Here is an 18,542-nt window from a genome sequence, read left to right on the forward strand (position 1 = left end):
TGCTATGAAGATAGGATTTTTACTCACGGCTTTTTCTTCGCTCCGGCGATCGTAGTGTGATTGACAGGAAATGGGTGTTACTGGGCGGAAACACAGCGTTTTAGGGGCGTGTGGATGAAAACGCTACCGTTTCCGGAAAAAACGCAGGAGTGGCCGGAGAAACGGGGGAGTGTCTGAGCGAACGCTGGGTGTGTTTCTGACGTCAATCCAGGAACGACAAGCACTGAACTGATCGCACAGGCAGAGTAAGTGTGGAGCTACTCTAAAACTGCTAAGTAGTTTGTGATCGCAATAATGCGAATACATCGGTCGCAATTTTAGGATGCTAAGATACACTCCCAGTAGGCGTAGGCTTAGCGTGTGTAACTCTGCTAAATTCGCCTTGCGACCGATCAACTCGGAATGAGGGCCATGGTTTTGCCCAACTGCTAAAAAATTTCCTGCTGCGATCAACTTGGAATTACCCCCAATGTCAGCAACAGGCTGACTACAATAGAAACACAACCTGTGTGTAACATAACCAAAACTTAGTAAGAAAGAACTGCAGATAGAGTCCGCACTGGGACGGGCGCCCAGCATCCTCTACGGACTAAGAGAAAAGGATTTACCGGTAGGTATTAAATCCTATTTTCTCATACGTCCTAGAGGATGCTGGGGACACTTCAAGAACCATGGGGTTTATAACAAAGCTCTAGAATGAGCGGGAGAGTGCGGATGACTCTGCAGCACCGATTGACCAAACATGAGGTCCTCATCAGCCAGGGTATCAAACTTGTAAAATTTAGCAAAAGTGTTTGAACCCGACCAAGTAGCAGCTCGGCAGAGTTGTAACGCCGAGACCCCCCGGGCAGCTGCCCAGGATGAGCCCACCTTTCTGTAGAGTGGGCCTTCACTGATTTCGGTAACGGCAATCCAGCCGTAGAATGAGCATGCTGAATCGTATTACAGATCCAGCGCGCAATAGTCTGCTTGGAAGCAGGCGTCCCAATCTTGTTGGCAGCATACAGGACAAACAGAGCTTCCGTTTTCCTAAATTGAGCCGTTCTGGTGACATAAATCTTTAAGGCCCTGACCACATCGAGAGATTTTGACTCCGCAAAGGCATCAGTAGCCACCGGTACCACAATAGGCTGGTTAATGTGGAACGATGAAACCACCTTCGGCAAAAATTGTTGATGAGTCCTCAACTCCGCTCTATCTTCATGGAAGATCAAATAAGGACTCTTGTGAGATAAAGCCGCTAACTCAGAAACCCGCCTTGCGGATGCTAAGGCCAATAGCATGACCACTTTCCAAGTGAGAAATTTCAACTCTACCTTATGTAAAGGTTCAAACCAATGTGACTGAAGGAAATGTAACACCACGTTAAGATCCCATGGTGCCACTGGGGGCACAAATGGAGGTTGGATGTGCAAAACTCCTTTCACGAAACTCTGAACTTCTGGAAGGGAGGCCAATTGTTTTTTAAATAAAAAACTAATAGGGCCGAAATTTGTACTTTAATCGAGCCTAACTTTAGGCCTGCATCCACACCTGCTTGCAGGAAATGGAGAAAACGCCCTAGCTGAAATTCTTCCGTAGGAGCCTTCTTGGATTCACACCAAGACACATATTTTCTCCAAATACGGTGATATTGTTTTGACGTCACTCCTTTTCTAGCCTGAAGAAGTGTGGAAATGACTTCACCGGGAATACCCTTTCGGGCTAGGATCCGGCGTTCAACCGCCAAGCCGTCAAACGTAGCCGCGGTAAGTCGTGATATACGCACGGCCCCTGCTGTAACAGATCCTCTCATAGAGGAAGAGGTCAGGGGTCTCTTATGAGTAATTCCTGAAGATCTGGATACCAAGCCCTCCTTGGTAAGTCCGGAACAATGAGGATCGCTTGAACCTTTGTCCTTCTTATGATCTTTAGCACCTTTGGAATGAGTGGAAGTGGAGGGAACACGTACACCGACTGAAACACCCATGGTGTCACCAATGCGTCCACTGCTATTGCTTGAGGGTCCCTCGACCTGGAACAACATCTCTGAAGTTTCTTGTTAATGCGAGATATTATCATGTCTATTCGAGGAATTCCCCAAAGTCTTGTCACTTCTGTGAAGACCTCTCGATGAAGAACCCACTCTCCTGGATGGAGATCGCGTCTGCTGAGGAAGTCTGCTTCCCAGTTGTCCATTGTCTGACTGTATTAGGACGGGCAGGTTGCGAAGAAGACGTTCCGCTTGAAGAAGGCCGTTGTAAATGGCTCTTAACTCTAGAAAGTTTATGTTTAAACAAACTTCCTGGCTTGACCATTTTCCCTGGAAGGTTTCCCCCTGTGTGACTGCTTCCCAGCCTCGGAGACTCGCATCCGTGGTTACTAGGATCCAGTCCTGGATCCCGAACCTGCGTCCCTCTAGGACAGTGTTTTTCAACAGGTGTGCCGCGGCACACTAGATTGCCTCATTTTAGAGTCAGCATCAGTTGATAAGACTTAAAGACTCATTACCAGCTGTACTAGTGGTATACAGACAGAGCACCTGTGAAGAATCCATCACAAGTGGCAACATTTATGACTTATAACTCATGATCATATCTGCATTTTCCCTCATTTTCACTGTTTAATTGATATAGTGCAGACTTGCACCTTTCAAGTTTTGTTTTTCAAAGATTTCTTCTATTTTCCCTACATCAATGATCTTTATTTCCTTTATTTTGCCCACAGTAGCATCAAAATACTTGCTTAGGGTTATTACCATTCAATAAATATTCTCTTTTTTATTCATCAATATTCGTGTTGCACAATATTTTCATAAGCAGACACCACTGTAGGGGTTGAGCGCTGTTAGGCTTAGCAGCCACTTTGTGTGTTAGTAAGAGGCTTGAATAAAAGCCTTCTCCCTGTTGTGATGGGGAACCCTGATAATGACTTGATTTAGACACAACTTTTGTATTGCATCGCTTACAACCTTCCTGTCCGGAAGAGAAGCTGGTAAGGCCGATTTGAAAAATCGTTGAGGGGGCACGTCTTGAAACTCCAGTTTGTACCCCTGGGACACTTATTCTAAAACCCATGGGTCCAGGGCCGAACGAACCCAGAATTGACTGAAGAGCCTAAGACGTGTCCCCACCGGTGCGGACTCCCGCAGAGGAGCCCCAGCGTCATGCGGTGGATTTGGCGGAAGCCGGGGAGGACTTCTGCTGCTGGGAACCTGCCACGGCCGGAGATCTTTTACCTTTTCCTCTTCCTCTATTGGCAAGGAAGGAATAACCTCGGCCGTTTTTGTATTTATTTGGCCGAAAGGACTGCATCTGAAAGTGGTGAGCTTTCTTTTGTTGTGGTGGAACATAAGGCAAAAAAATAAGAATTTACTTACCGATAATTCTATTTCTCGGAGTCCGTAGTGGATGCTGGGGTTCCTGAAAGGACCATGGGGAATAGCGGCTCCGCAGGAGACAGGGCACAAAAGTAAAGCTTTTACAGGTCAGGTGGTGTGTACTGGCTCCTCCCCCTATGACCCTCCTCCAGACTCCAGTTAGGTACTGTGCCCGGACGAGCGTACACAATAAGGGAGGATTTTGAATCCCGGGTAAGACTCATACCAGCCACACCAATCACACCGTACAACTTGTGATCTAAACCCAGTTAACAGTATGATAACAGAGGAGCCTCTGAAAGATGGCTTCCTAAACAATAACCCGAATTAGTTAACAATAACTATGTACAAGTATTGCAGATAATCCGCACTTGGGATGGGCGCCCAGCATCCACTACGGACTCCGAGAAATAGAATTATCGGTAAGTAAATTCTTATTTTCTCTATCGTCCTAAGTGGATGCTGGGGTTCCTGAAAGGACCATGGGGATTATACCAAAGCTCCCAAACGGGCGGGAGAGTGCGGATGACTCTGCAGCACCGAATGAGAGAACTCCAGGTCCTCCTTTGCCAGGGTATCAAATTTGTAAAAATTTACAAACGTGTTCTCCCCTGACCACGTAGCTGCTCGGCAGAGTTGTAATGCCGAGACCCCTCGGGCAGCCGCCCAAGATGAGCCCACCTTCCTTGCGGAATGGGCCTTAACAGATTTAGGCTGTGGCAGGCCTGCCACAGAATGTACAAGTTGAATTTTGTTACAAATCCAACGAGCAATCGACTGCTTAGAAGCAGGTGCACCCAACTTGTTGGGTGCATACAGTATAAACAGCGAGTCAGATTTTCTGACTCCAGCCGTCCTTTAAATGTATATTTTTAAGGCTCTGACAACGTCCAACAACTTGGAGTCCTTCAAGTCGTCTGTAGCCGCAGGCACTACAATAGGCTGGTTCAGGTGAAACGCTGATACCACCTTAGGGAGAAAATGCGGACGCGTCCGCAGCTCTGCCCTATGTCGAATGGAAAATTAAATAAGGGCTTTTATAAAACAAAGCCGCCAGTTCAGATACTCTCCCGGCCGAAGCCAGGGCCAGTAACATAGTCACTTTCCATGTGAGATATTTCAAATCCACATTCTTTAGTGGTTCAAACCAATTGGATTTGAGGAAATCTAAAACTACATTTAGATCCCACGGTGCCACCTTAGGCACCACAGGAGGCTGTATATGCAGTACTCCTTTGATAAAAATCTGGACCTCAGGGACTGAGGCCAATTCTTTTTGGAAGAATATTGATAGGGCCGAAATTTGAACCTTAATAGATCCCAATTTGAGACCCATAGACAATCCTGATTGCAGGAAATGTAGGAAAACGACCCAGTTGAAATTCCTCCATCGGAGCACTCCGCTGCTCGCACCACGCAACATATTTTCGCCAAATACGGCGATAATGCTTCGCGGTGACTTCCTTCCTTGCCTTTATCAAGGTAGGAATGACTTCTTCTGGAATGCCTTTTCCTTTTAGGATCTGGCATTCAAACGCCATGCCGTCAAACGCAGCCGCGGTAAGTCTTGAAAAAGACAAGGACCCTGCTGAAGCAGGTCCCTTCTCAGAAGTAGAGGCCACGGATCGTCCGTGACCATCTCTTGAAGTTCCGGGTACCAAGTCCTTCTTGGCCAATCCGGAGCCACTAGTCTTACTCCTCTTTGCCGTATAATCCTCAATACCTTTGGTATGAGAGGCAGAGGAGGAAACACATATACCGACTGGTACACCCAAGGTGTTACCAGCGCGTCCACAGCTATTGCCTGCGGATCTCTTGACCTGGCGCAATACCTGTCCAGTGTTTTGTTGAGGCGAGACGCCATCATGTCCACCATTGGTTTTACCCAACGGTTTAATAGCATGTGGAAAACTTCTGGATGAAGTCCCCACTCTCCCGGGTGAAGGTCGTGTCTGCTGAGGAAGTCTGCTTCCCAGTTGTCCACGCCCGGGATGAATACTGCTGACAGTGCTATCACGTGATTCTCCGCCCAGCGAAGGATCCTGGCAGCTTCTGCCATTGCCCTCCTGCTTCTTGTGCCGCCCTGTCTGTTTACATGGGCGACTGCCGTGATGTTGTCCGACTGGATCAACACCGGTCTTCCTTGAAGCAGAGGTTCCGCCTGGCTTAGAGCATTGTAGATTGCTCTTAGTTCCAGAATGCTTATGTGAAGAGACTTTTTCAGGCTCGACCACACTCCCTGGAAATTTCTTCCCTGTGTGACTGCTCCCCAGCCTCTCAGGCTGGCATCCGTGGTCACCAGGATCCAATCCTGCATGCCGAATCTGCGGCCCTCCAATAGATGAGCCTCCTGCAACCACCACAGAAGGGATACCCTTGTCCTCGGCGACAGGGTTATCCGCAGGTGCATCTGAAGATGCGACCCTGACCATTTGTCCAACAGATCCCTTTGCATGGAATCTGCCGAAAGGGATTGCTTCGTAAGAAGCTACCATTTTTTCCCAGGACTCTTGTGCATTGATGTACAGACACCTTTCCTGGTTTTAGGAGGTTCCTGACCAGGTCAGATAACTCCTTGGCTTTTTCTTCGGGAAGAAAAACCTTTTTCTGAACTGTGTCCAGAATCATCCCCAGGAACAGCAGACGAGTTGTCGGCATTAATTGGGATTTTGGAATATTCAGAATCCATCCGTGCTGCTTTAGCACCTCTTGAGATAGTGCTAAACCCATCTCTAGCTGTTCTCTGGACCTTGCCCTTATTAGGAGATCGTCCAAGTATGGGATAATTAATACGCCTTTTCTTCGAAGAAGAAATATTATCTCGGCCATTACCTTTGTAAAGACCCGAGGTGCCGTGGACAAACCAAACGGCAGCGTCTGAAACTGATAGTGACAGTTTTGTACAACGAACCTGAGGTACCCCTGGTGTGAGGGGTAATTGGAACGTGGAGATACGCATCCTTGATGTCCAAGGATACCATAAAGTCCCCTTCTTCCAGGTTCGCTATCACTGCTCTGAGTGACTCCATCTTGAACTTGAACTTCTTTATGTACAGGTTCAAGGACTTCAGATTTAGAATAGGCCTTACCGAGCCATCCGGCTTCGGTACCACAAAAAGAGTGGAATAATACCCCTTCCCTTGTTGTAGAAGAGGTACCTTGACTATCACCTGCTGAGAATACAGCTTGTGAATGGCTTCCAAAACCGTCTCCCTTTCTGAGGGGGACGTTGGTAAAGCAGACTTCAGGAAACGGCGAGGTGGCTCTGTCTCTAATTTCAACCTGTACCCCTGAGATATTATCTGCAGGATCCAGGGATTTACCTGCGAGTGAGCCCACTGCGCGCTGTAATTCTTGAGACGACCGCCTACCGCCCCCGAGTCCGCTTGCGAAGCCCCAGCGTCATGCTGAGGCTTTTGTAGAAGCCGGGGAGGGCTTCTGTTCCTGGGAAGGAGCTGCCTGTTGCTGTCTCTTCCCTCGTCCTCTGCCTCGTGGCAGATATGAATAGCCCTTTGCTCTCTTATTTTTAAAGGAACAAAAGGGCTGCGGTTGAAAGGTCGGTGCCTTTTTCTGTTGGGGAGTGACTTGAGGTAGAAAGGTGGATTTCCCGGCCGTAGCCGTGGCCACCAAATCCGATAGACCGACCCCAAATAACTCCTCTACGCATCGCCTGTCCACTGTCGTGTCCATAAAGCTCTTCTGGCCGAAATGGACATAGCACTTACCCGTGATGCCAGTGTGCAGATATCTCTCTGTGCATCACGCATATAAAGAAATGCATCCTTTATTTGTTCTAACGACAGTAAAATATTGTCCCTGTCCAGGGTATCAATATTTTCGATCAGGGACTCTGACCAAACTACCCCAGCACTGCACATCCAGGCAGTCGCAATAGCTGGTCGTAGTATAACACCTGCATGTGTGTATATACCTTTTTGGATATTTTCCATCCTCCTATCTGATGGATCTTTAAGTGCGGCCGTCTCAGGAGAGGGTAACGCCACTTGTTTTGATAAGCGTGTTAGCGCTTTGTCCACCCTAGGAGGTGTTTCCCAGCGCTCCCTAACCTCTGGCGGGAAAGGGTATAAAGCCAATAACTTCTTTGAAATTAGCAGTTTTTTATCGGGGCACCCCACGCTTCATCACACACGTCATTTAATTCTTCTGATTCGGTAAAAACTACTGGTAGTTTTTTCACACCCCACATAATACCCTGTTTAGTGGTACCTGTAGTATCAGCTAAATGTAACATCTCCTTTATTGCCAAAATCATATAACGTGTGGCCCTACTGGAAAATACGGTTGATTCGTCACCTTCACCACCGGAATCAGTGCCTGTGTCTGGGTCCGTGTCGACCGACTGAGGCAAGGGGCGTTTTACAGCCCCTGACGGTGTTTGAGGCGCCTGGACAGGCACTAATTGAGTGTCCGGCCGCCTCATGTCGGCAAACGACTGCTTAAGCGAGTTGACGCTATCCCGTAATTCCACAAATAAAGGCATCCATTCTGGTGTCGACCCCCTAGGAGGTGACATCCTCATATTTGGCAATTGCTCCGCCTCCACACCAATAACGTCCTCATACATGTCGACACACACGTACCGACACACAGCAGACACACAGGGAATGCTCTATACGAAGACAGGACCCACTAGCCCTTTGGGGAGACAGAGGGAGAGTCTGCCAGCACACACCAAAAAGCGCTATATATGACAGGGATAGCCTTATGATTAAGTGCTCCCTTATAGCTGCTTTTATATTAATATATTGCCATTTATTTTGCCCCCCCTCTCTGTTATACCCTGTTTCTGTAGTGCAGTGCAGGGGAGAGACCTGGGAGCCTTCCTGACCAGCGGAGCTGTGACAGAAAATGGCGCCGTGTGCTGAGGAGATAGGCCCCGCCCCTTTTTCGGCGGGCTCGTCTCCCGCTATTTAGTACATTTAGGCAGGGGTAAATATCTCCATATAGCCTCTGGGGCTATATGTGAGGTATTTTTAGCCTTTTTAAAGGTTTTCATTTGCCTCCCAGGGCGCCCCCCCCCCAGCGCCCTGCACCCTCAGTGACTGCCGTGTGAAGTGTGCTGAGAGGAAAATGGCGCACAGCTGCAGTGCTGTGCGCTACCTTAAGAAGACTGTAGGAGTCTTCAGCCGCCGATTCTGGACCTCTTCTTGCTTCAGCATCTGTGAGGGGGCCGGCGGCGTGGCTCCGGTGACCATCCAGGCTGTACCTGTGATCGTCCCTCTGGAGCTTCATGTCCAGTAGCCAAGAAGCCAATCCATCCTGCACGCAGGTGAGTTCACTTCTTCTCCCCTCTGTCCCTCGTTGCAGTGATCCTGTTGCCAGCAGGAATCACTGTAAAATAAAAAACCTAAGCTAAACTCTCTAAGCAGCTCTTTATGAGAGCCACCTAGAATTGCACCCTTCTCGGCCGGGCACAAAAATCTAACTGGAGTCTGGAGGAGGGTCATAGGGGGAGGAGCCAGTACACACCACCTGACCTGTAAAAGCTTTACTTTTGTGCCCTGTCTCCTGCGGAGCCGCTATTCCCCATGGTCCTTTCAGGAACCCCAGCATCCACTTAGGACGATAGAGAAATAAGATTTTACTCACCGGTAAATCTATTTCTCGTAGTCCGTAGTGGATGCTGGGAACTCCGTAAGGACCATGGGGAATAGACGGGCTCCGCAGGAGACTGGGCACTCTAAAAGAAAGATTAGGTACTATCTGGTGTGCACTGGCTCCTCCCACTATGACCCTCCTCCAGACCTCAGTTAGGATACTGTGCCCGGAAGAGCTGACACAATAAGGAAGGATTTTGAATCCCGGGTAAGACTCATACCAGCCACACCAATCACACCGTATAACTCGTGATACTATACCCAGTTAACAGTATGAAATATAACTGAGCCTCTCAACAGATGGCTCAACAATAACCCTTAGTTAGGCAATAACTACATACAAGTATTGCAGACAATCCGCACTTGGGATGGGCGCCCAGCATCCACTACGGACTACGAGAAATAGATTTACCGGTGAGTAAAATCTTATTTTCTCTGACGTCCTAGTGGATGCTGGGAACTCCGTAAGGACCATGGGGATTATAGCAAAGCTCCCAAACGGGCGGGAGAGTGCGGATGACTCTGCAGCACCTAATGAGAGAACTCAAGGTCCTCCTCAGCCAGGGTATCAAATTTGTAGAATTTAGCAAACGTGTTTGCCCCTGACCAAGTTGCAGCTCGGCAAAGTTGTAAAGCCGAGACCCCTCGGGCAGCCGCCCAAGATGAGCCCACTTTCCTCGTGGAATGGGCTTTTACTGATTTAGGATGCGGCAATCCAGCCGCAGAATGCTCCAGCTGAATTGTACTACAAATTCAGCGAGCAATAGTCTGCTTAGAAGCAGGAGCACCTATTTTGTTGGGTGCCTACAGGATAAAAAGCGAGTCAGTTTTCCTGACTCCAGCCGTCCTGGAAATATAAATTTTTAAGGCCCTGACTACGTCCAGTAACTTGGAATCTTCCAAGTCCCTAGTAGCCGCAGGCACTACAATAAGTTGGTTCAAGTGAAAAGCTGATACCACCTTAGGGAGAAACTGGGGACGAGTCCTCAATTCTGCCCTATCCATATGGAAAATCAGATAAGGGCTTTTACATGACAAAGCCGCCAATTCTGACACACGCCTAGCCGAAGCCAAGGCCAATAACATGACCACTTTCCACGTGAGATATTTCAAATCCACAGTTTTAAGTGGCTCAAACCAATGTGATTTTAGGAAACTCAACACCACGTTGAGATCCCAAGGTGCCACAGGAGGCACAAAAGGGGGCTGAATATGTAGCACTCCCTTTACAAATGTCTGAACTCCAGGCAGTGAAGCCAGTTCTTTCTGGAAGAAAATCGACAGAGCCGAAATCTGGACCTTAATGGAACCCAAGTTTAGGCCCATAGTCACTCCTGACTGTAGGAAGTGCAGAAAACGACCCAGCTGAAATTCCTCTGTTGGGGCCTTCCTGGCCTCACACCACGCAACATATTTTCGCCAAATACGGTGATAATGGTTTGCGGTTACTTCTTTCCTGGCTTTTATCAGCGTAGGAATGACTTCCTCCGGAATGCCCTTTTCCTTTAGGATCCGGAATTCAACCGCCATGCCGTCAAACTCAGCCGCGGTAAGTCTTGGAACAGACAGGGCCCCTGCTGTAGCAGATCCTGTCTGAGCGGTAGAGGCCATGGGTCCTCTGATATCATTTCTTTTTTTTTCAATATTAAATTTTTTTATTGAATTTTCATGCAGATTACATGTACTCGTATATGTAAATCGGTAAACAAGATCTGGATGGGGTAAAGAGACATACACAAAACATAACTAATAAAGACATGGGGGAGGAAAACATGTATCAGGGATATCGTAATACAACAATGGAATCATAGTATATTAAAAATGAGAGAAAAAAAGACCAAGAGGTCTACTTCACTTAGCTAATTAAAGCCCGGAATGGACCGGGGAGCGAAGCACGGAAAGGTCCGGAATATCAACTGAGGCCCTGGAAACACCTATCCGGCCCGTACCCTCCTTGTAAAGGGACCATTTAATCCATTTCTTGCTAATAGAGGCATTTCCAGCGGAGTACTTGCCCTGTGCTGTTTCGAAAACATAGTGTTGATGAACTCTATTTTCTATCATAGAAATAGTGGGGATGACCGCCGATTTCCATTTGGAGGCGATGGCCGCTTTGGAGGCTATGAGGATATGGCCTAGAATATATCTATCACCGCTAGACAACTCCCTCCCATAGTAATGGAAAAGTGCCAAGAGGGGTTCAGGCTCAAGGACAACTCCCAATATGTGGGAAATGAGTACAAACACTTCCCTCCAGAGCGCCCTAATAGTCGGACACAACCAAAATATATGTAGGATATCCCCCACCATCCCACAGTTTCTCCAGCATCTAGCGGAGACATCAGGCCAAATTTTATGCATACGATCTGGTGTTAGATATACCCTATGCACCAATTTATAGTACATTTCACTATGGTTTACACATTTAGAAATTCTAAAACAAGATTTAAAGATATCTCTCCAAACATCCTCAGTGAAGACCGCAGGGAGATCTTTTTCCCATTTGGTCTGTGCGGGGTAAACCCCATGATGGGCTTCTGTCACAAGATGCTGGTACCATCGGGATATGCCTCCCCTGTTGCTACTGGGGATAAGGAGTGACATCAGTAGTTTAGGGAGATCAGTATGTGGGACTCGACTTGGCGAGCAGCTTTGAAGCCAATGCCGCAATTGTAGGTATTTGTGAAAGTCCTGTTTGGGAATCTGAAACTGTTCTTGGAGCTGGGAGAAGGGGACTAAGGCGCCATCTCGTAGAACATCTTTTAGAGTAGTGAGACCTAAGGTCTGCCAATGGGATAGTTGCATATCTGGGATCAATAGGGCTATAGCGTGAAGGGACAGCTGGGGTGAGGGTATAGCACCAGGAGGGAGATATCTAATTACTTCCTTCCAGGCCATCAGGGTTGTGTGTACTGCGGGGCATTCAGCAACTCTGGTTGGGACTGAGTTGGTGGGCAGCCATATCAAATCCGATAGTGTGAAGGGGGATATCGCGTCCCGCTCCAGGGATACCCATGGTTTAATATTGTTCTGAGTGAACCAATCTCTAGCCTGGGTAAGTAAACAGGCGATATGGTATCTCTCTAGATCTGGGTACGCGACACCCCCGGCACCTTTGGGCGCAGTCAATGTGGATTTCGCTATTCTTGGCTTCGAGCCCCCCCATATATATTTAGTTAAAAGATGGTTGAATCTATTACAAACGTCTTTGGGAAAAGCCCTTGGGATGGTGCGAAAGAGGTACATCAACTTTGGTAGGAGGACCATCTTCGCCGCCGCCACCCGTCCGACCCAGGAGACCTCCTGCATCATCCAATCTTTAATTACTAGTTCAAATGAACGATAAAGTGGGTCATAGTTGCACCCTATTAAGTCCCGCCCCCTAGATATATGCACCCCCAGATATTTTAGTGATCGAAGTTGCCACGCATATTTATAGTCATTTTTCAGACGACTGAGGGTGCTGTCAGAGATATTCAAAGGGAGAGCCTCGGTCTTAGTAGCGTTCAATTTGTAGTAAGATACTGCTGCATAGGAGTCTAAAAGGGAATGTAAATGGGGTAAGGACGCCTCAGGCTCCCTAAGACACACCAGTATATCATCCGCAAAAAGACAGATTTTGTGCGGCATCCCTCCCACCACTGGGCCAACAATCAAATCTGACACCCTAATTCGTTCCGCGAGAGGTTCCACCGCTAGTACAAATATAAGGGGTGATAATGGGCACCCCTGCCGGGTCCCATTAGTAATATTAAATATAGAGGAGTTGCACCCATTGGTGAAAACTGAAGCCGAGGGCGAGGAGTATAAGGCCAAAATAGAATCGAGTATCCTACCCGTAAATCCAAAATGTCCTAGGGCAACCCTTCGGTAGTCCCAATGGAGCCTATCGAATGCCTTCTCCGCATCCAGGGAAAGAAGCAAGAGAGGCTCGCTCCTGGCCTGGCAGCGGTCAGTCAAATTAATAACCCTGCGTGTGTTGTCTGACGCTTGCCTGCCCAGAACAAAACCCACCTGGTCTGGGTTAATTAAACTTGGCAGGAGAGGGGCGATCCTATTTGCAACCATCTTGGCAAACAGTTTAAGGTCGGTGTTCAGCAATGCTATTGGGCGATAATTCTGAACCACTGTAGGGGATTTTCCTGGTTTAGGGATGGTAACTATTCGGGCCTCTAACATTTCCTTCGGGAAGCATGTGAGGTCCGAGGCTTCATTGTAAACTGACATTAAGAGTGGGGCAAGGGTTGATTTAAATGTTTTGTAGAAGCTGGAGGGATACCCATCCGGGCCGGGGGCTTTATTTACTGGACAGGAATCTATGGCTTCTTCGACTTCGTCGAGTAACCAAGGGGCACTGAGGGATTCACTGGCCTGGGCGTCTATAGTGGGGAGTGATAGCCCGTCCAAAAAACCATTAATGTCTGCCAAAGTGGGCTGAAGGGTGCCAGGGTCTTCTTTGAGGTTATATTGTTGCGAATAGTATTCAGCAAATGCATTCGCTATCTCGACTGGGTCAGTTACTTTAACTCCCGAAGAAGTATGAATAGCATGAATGCGTTCCTTGGCTCTCCGGCCTCTCAATTTACGCGCCAAAAGCCTTCCCGCTCTGTTACCAAGCCTATAATAAGTTTGATTTAGCCGCTGCAGGTTGCGATGGACTTCGGTTAAAGCAAAGGCGTTCACTTTGTCTCGGGCACTAAGGAGTTGCTTAAAAAGGGATTTGTTGTCTGGACTTATTTTGTGTGCAGCTTCCAATCTCGCAGCTTCTCTTTCTGCCGATTCGTGTCTTTTCCTATAGTCGCGTTTAAGTCTAGCTGCGATTTTAATTGCAGAGCCTCTAATCACGGCCTTCAGAGAACACCAATGGGTAAAAACAGATGTGTCCCCGGGGCAGTTAGTTGTCAAATATAAATCCAGAGATTGCTGGATGGTCTGGTGTGCCTCAGGGTGGGCCAGTAGGTGTTGGCCCATTCTCCAGGGGCTGTGGGGAACCACCCTCTTACTAATATCCCAAACCACAATAAGCGGTGAGTGGTCAGACCAAGACATAGGTAATATGTCTATCTTGCTAATAGTCGCTAATGTCCATCTATCTGCTAACGCTAAGTCTATTCGAGAGTACGAACTATGAACGTGGGAATAGAAAGTGTAATCTCGTTCTCCCGGGTGTTTTGCCCTCCAGGCATCATACAGCTCATATTCGGCCAGCAGTTGGCCAAATTTGCCCGAGGGGTCCTGAGGTGGGCTGCTACGAAGGGTCCGGGTCGGACGGGATCGGTCAACAACGGGGTCCAGCACCATATTAAAGTCCCCTAAAATCAAAAGGGCTCCCTTAGTATGTTCCTTGAGAGTTCTACAGAAAGTCCTAAGGAATGGGATCTGTTTAGCGTTGGGTGCATAGCAGGAGACCAAAGTGGTCTCTACATTATCCAATTTACCCACCAAAATTAGATATCTCCCCTCTGGATCCTCGTATTTATCGGTCAGTACAAACGAGCAGTGTTGTGCTATAAGGAGGGCCACGCCAGCTTTCTTGGCGGGACCATTTGCCGTATAGCAGTGGGGGTATCGTGAGTTAGTGAAGGAGGGGGGGTTTTAGCTCTGGAAATGTGTCTCCTGTATTGCTACTACATGTGCCTTAAGTTTATAAAAATAATTCAAGGCTACTCTTCGTTTGTGAGGGGAATTGAGCCCTTTGGCATTGATAGATACTACGTTAACCATGGTCTTCTGCAGCAAGAGCTAGTAATTCCGTTGACCAAATTCCGTGCTTAAACTGATATACCTGATAGGGGGGGGGGGAACATTTGAGGGAACAGGAAGGCAGACAGAAAAAAAACTAAAAAAACAAAACTAAATTGATCTCTCTTGAGATCATAACCAGTCGCCATAATAAGGCGGCTGTGTAGGCTAAAGGGGGGGTTAGTGGCATACCACCTACCCATTGCCATACTTTATATTGTACTCTGTTTAAAACACAAACATAAACATCTTGGTAATGTTAAGGTATATAGTGGCCTATGCATGTAAATATAACATGAGGGGCAAATATTGCATAACAAAAACTGTCCAACCTGGACACAGAGCATAGAAACAGGCTCTTAAGCAGAAGAATCGCTAGGGTCTCTCCAGCAACTCATCCTATATATCAAACTCCGAAGACCAAAACTGGAAAGTCACCGGAGTCAATACGTTAATGTGATAGCAACTGTGGAAGGTATCCGATCCCGGGCAGGACACCTCATTTCACCGCGGACCAGTCCTGCTGAAGTCGACGGGGTGAGGAGTCCGCTGAGGGGTCCGCAATGTTCCAGGACTTGAGCAACTTCGCCCCTTCATCTGCGGTAGATATGGAAACAGTGGAGCCATCTCGATGGATCAGTAGCTTGGTGGGGAAACCCCAGCGGTAGGGGATATCCGCCTTCCTAAGAGCTGTCGTAATGGGGTGAAAGGAACGCCGTTTGTAGAGAGTAGCTGCAGATAAGTCTCCGAAAAGCTGAAGTCCTTGAAGGGCAGAAGAGTTGTCCGACGTCGGTCTTGATGCCTTCAGTAAAGCCTCTTTAACGTGAAAATAGTGCATTTTCATTAGGACGTCTCTAGGCGCGTCTCCTGGGGCCGCTCTAGCCTTTGGCAATCGGTGTATTCTGTCGATAATGAAGTCTGCCGAAGGGGACTGGGGTAATAGGGCTTTAAATCGGGCCACCGCATAATCATGCAAACTGCTATGTGACACAGATTCGGGGACTCCGCGCAATTTGAGATTGCTGCGTCGCGATCTGTCTTCCAACTCTGTGACTTTGTCCCGCAGTAGCTTTACCTCCGCCTCCAAGGCATCGTGGGAGTCTAGCAAGCCGTTGTGTGACCCCACTACCTCTTCCATTTTATTTTCCAAATGGTCGGTGCGTCCACCTAGGTCATCTATGGATTGTTGACACGCCGTTAATGTGGTACGGAACTCCGCTGCCACATCTTCCTTAAAGCGAGACAAAAGCAGTTTCATAGTGCCCACGGTTAGAGCATCTCCATCTCCAACTTTATCTAGGCTTGTAGCAGGTATGGAAGCGAGAGGAGATGCCTCCAGAGAGGGGAGGGGGGTCTGCGGGGATTTATCTGTTGTAGTGGGCCCGGTGGATTTAGGGCCTGACATCTTCGGGGATGCCTTGAAAAAAGATAGCTGCTGTGCGGGCTTAGACGGCTTGCTACGTCTGGAAGGCATACTAAGACCAGTAAGGGACAGCTTGACGGTTCCGATCACATATGATATGGAAAGTGGAAGGCTTCGTTATCCTTGGGATCACCAAGATGTCACGTAGATATTGGCAAGGGTAGGGGAGACTGCTCGTTTTACATTGGCATGAGCAGGGCTGGTAAGGCTGTGAGACTAGCCCTCATCTTCAATGTGCCTATATAGTGTTGGGGGGAACTTCTGTCCCGTACCCCAGGCAACCCAGGTACTCTTAGGGTCAGGCCGCAAATTGTATAAGGTGAGGGTCGAGCTCGGAGTCTCCCGGAGGAATAATATATCGTGTATAGGAGAGGTCGCTGGTGTCACCAGGTGCAGGGCCAGGAGCGATGTACTCCGTATTTCTTAGGCTCCTTCTTCCCAGCTCCTGGGTCTTATGTGGGGCCCCAGTGAGTTGCGGGACTCCGTGTCTCCCTCCCTCTTCGTCCAACGAGCCACCCACAGCCGCGGGTATAGCCGCTGAGGGACCGGGGCACACAGGCTCCTCCGGTATCTACTGGGATGACAGTGAGCGCAGAGTGAGTGGGCGAGGGGGAGTCCTCGTCCTCCGCGTGCTGGGGATCTGCACCTCCGAGTACCTCCCTGACCTCTTTTAATCTGGCCGCACACTGTTTGTCTGGCAGGCAGGGGTGGAGGGGGGGGGGGGGGGAGCCCCGGCCGGGCCCGCGTTCCTTCGTAGCAGTGCGCCGCTGGTGGGTAGTAATGGCGCCCGGCACTCGGGGGGGGGGAGACGAGCAGCCACTTCAGTGGGGTGGACGCTGCAAACCGCTCACCTCTGCAGGCCGTCGGGTGTCTCCTCTGAACCTCCGCCACCTCGCCTCCCGTTCTCCGTCTTCTAAGATGGCCGCCGCTCGCTCTCCGGAGCGCGCTTCTCGGCTCCTGTCCACTCTCAGGCCTCCTCCCATCCGCCAGCTGGGACCCCCGGGGAGTCTGTAGCGATGCTCCTGTGAAGAACCGGGGAGAGCAGGTCCGTCTGACGTCCCCGGCAGGCCGACCGCTCAGCTGGGGGACAGCATGAAAATTTAGGCCCCGGCTTCTGGGCGATGAGTAGGCCGCAATCCGCGGGAGCCAGGAAACCGGCTCCCCGATTCCGCAGCTCGTACTCGCCACCTGCACCAACACTGTAGGGATGTAGACCAGGTGTTTATGGCTAGTAATTATAGCGTTAAGGCTGTGATTTAATAAGGAAACTCCCAGGTCCCTGGGAGCTCACCAAAAACACAGCCTGCTCATACAGCCTCCAAGCCACGCCCCCCCTGATATCATTTCTTGAAGTTCTGGGTACCAAGCTCTTCTTGGCCCATCCGGAACCACGAGTATCGTTCTTACTCCTCGTTTTCTTATTATTCTCAGTACCTTTGGTATGAGAGGCAGAGGAGGGAATACATAAACCGACTGGTACACCCACGGGGTCACTAGAGCGTCCACAGCTATTGCCTGAGGGTCCCTTGACCTGGCGCACTATCTAGTTTTTTGTTTAGGCGGGACGCCATCATGTCCACCTGTGGCCTTTCCCAACGGTTTACCAACAGTTGGAAGACTTCTGGATGAAGTCCCCACTCTCCCGGGTGTAGGTCGTGTCTGCTGAGGAAGTCTGCTTCCCAGTTGTCCACTCCCGGAATGAACACTGCTGACAGTGCTAAGACGTGGTTTTCCGCCCATCGGAGAATCCTTGTGGCTTCTGCCATCCTGCTTCTTGTACCGCCCTGTCGGTTTACATGGGCGACTGCCGTGATGTTGTCTGATTGGATCAGTACCGGCTGGTTTTGAAGCTGAGGCCTTGCCAGACTTAGGGCATTGTAAATGGCCCTCAGTTCCAGAATATTTATGTGTAGGGACGACTCCTGACTTGACCAAAGTCCTTGGAAATTTCTTCCCTGTGTGACTGCCCCCCAGCCTCGAAGGCTGGCATCTGTGGTTACCAGGACCCAGTCCTGTATGCCGAATCTGCGGCCCTCTTGAAGATGAGCACTCTGCAGCCACCACAGTAGAGATACCCTGGTCCTTGGAGACAGGGTTATCAGCCGATGCATCTGAAGATGCGATCCCGACCACTTGTCCAAGAGGTCCCACTGAAAGGTTCTTGCATGGAACCTGCCGAATGGAATTTTGCTTCGTAAGAAGCTACCATTTTTCCCAAGACTCGTGTGCAGTGATGCACCGATACCTGTTTTGGTTTCAGGAGGTCTCTGACTAGAGATGACAGCTCCTTGGCTTTCTCCTGCGGGAGAAACACTTTTTTCTGTTCTGTGTCCAGAACCATCCCCAGGAACAGTAGGCGTGTGGTAGGAACCAGCTGTGACTTTGGAATGTATAGAATCCA

General features: G+C 49.1%; 1 long non-coding RNA gene across 2 annotated transcripts in view; it reads left to right on the plus strand.

Annotated features, from left to right (window-relative positions):
- Positions 1 to 18,542, plus strand: part of LOC135055307 (uncharacterized) — an 82,565-nt gene that overhangs the window by 52,958 nt on the left and 11,065 nt on the right. The gene's annotated exons all lie outside the window — the stretch shown is intronic.

This window comes from Pseudophryne corroboree, chromosome 3 (genome assembly GCF_028390025.1).
Source record: "Pseudophryne corroboree isolate aPseCor3 chromosome 3, aPseCor3.hap2, whole genome shotgun sequence".
In the NCBI taxonomy this organism is placed as follows: domain Eukaryota; kingdom Metazoa; phylum Chordata; class Amphibia; order Anura; family Myobatrachidae; genus Pseudophryne; species Pseudophryne corroboree.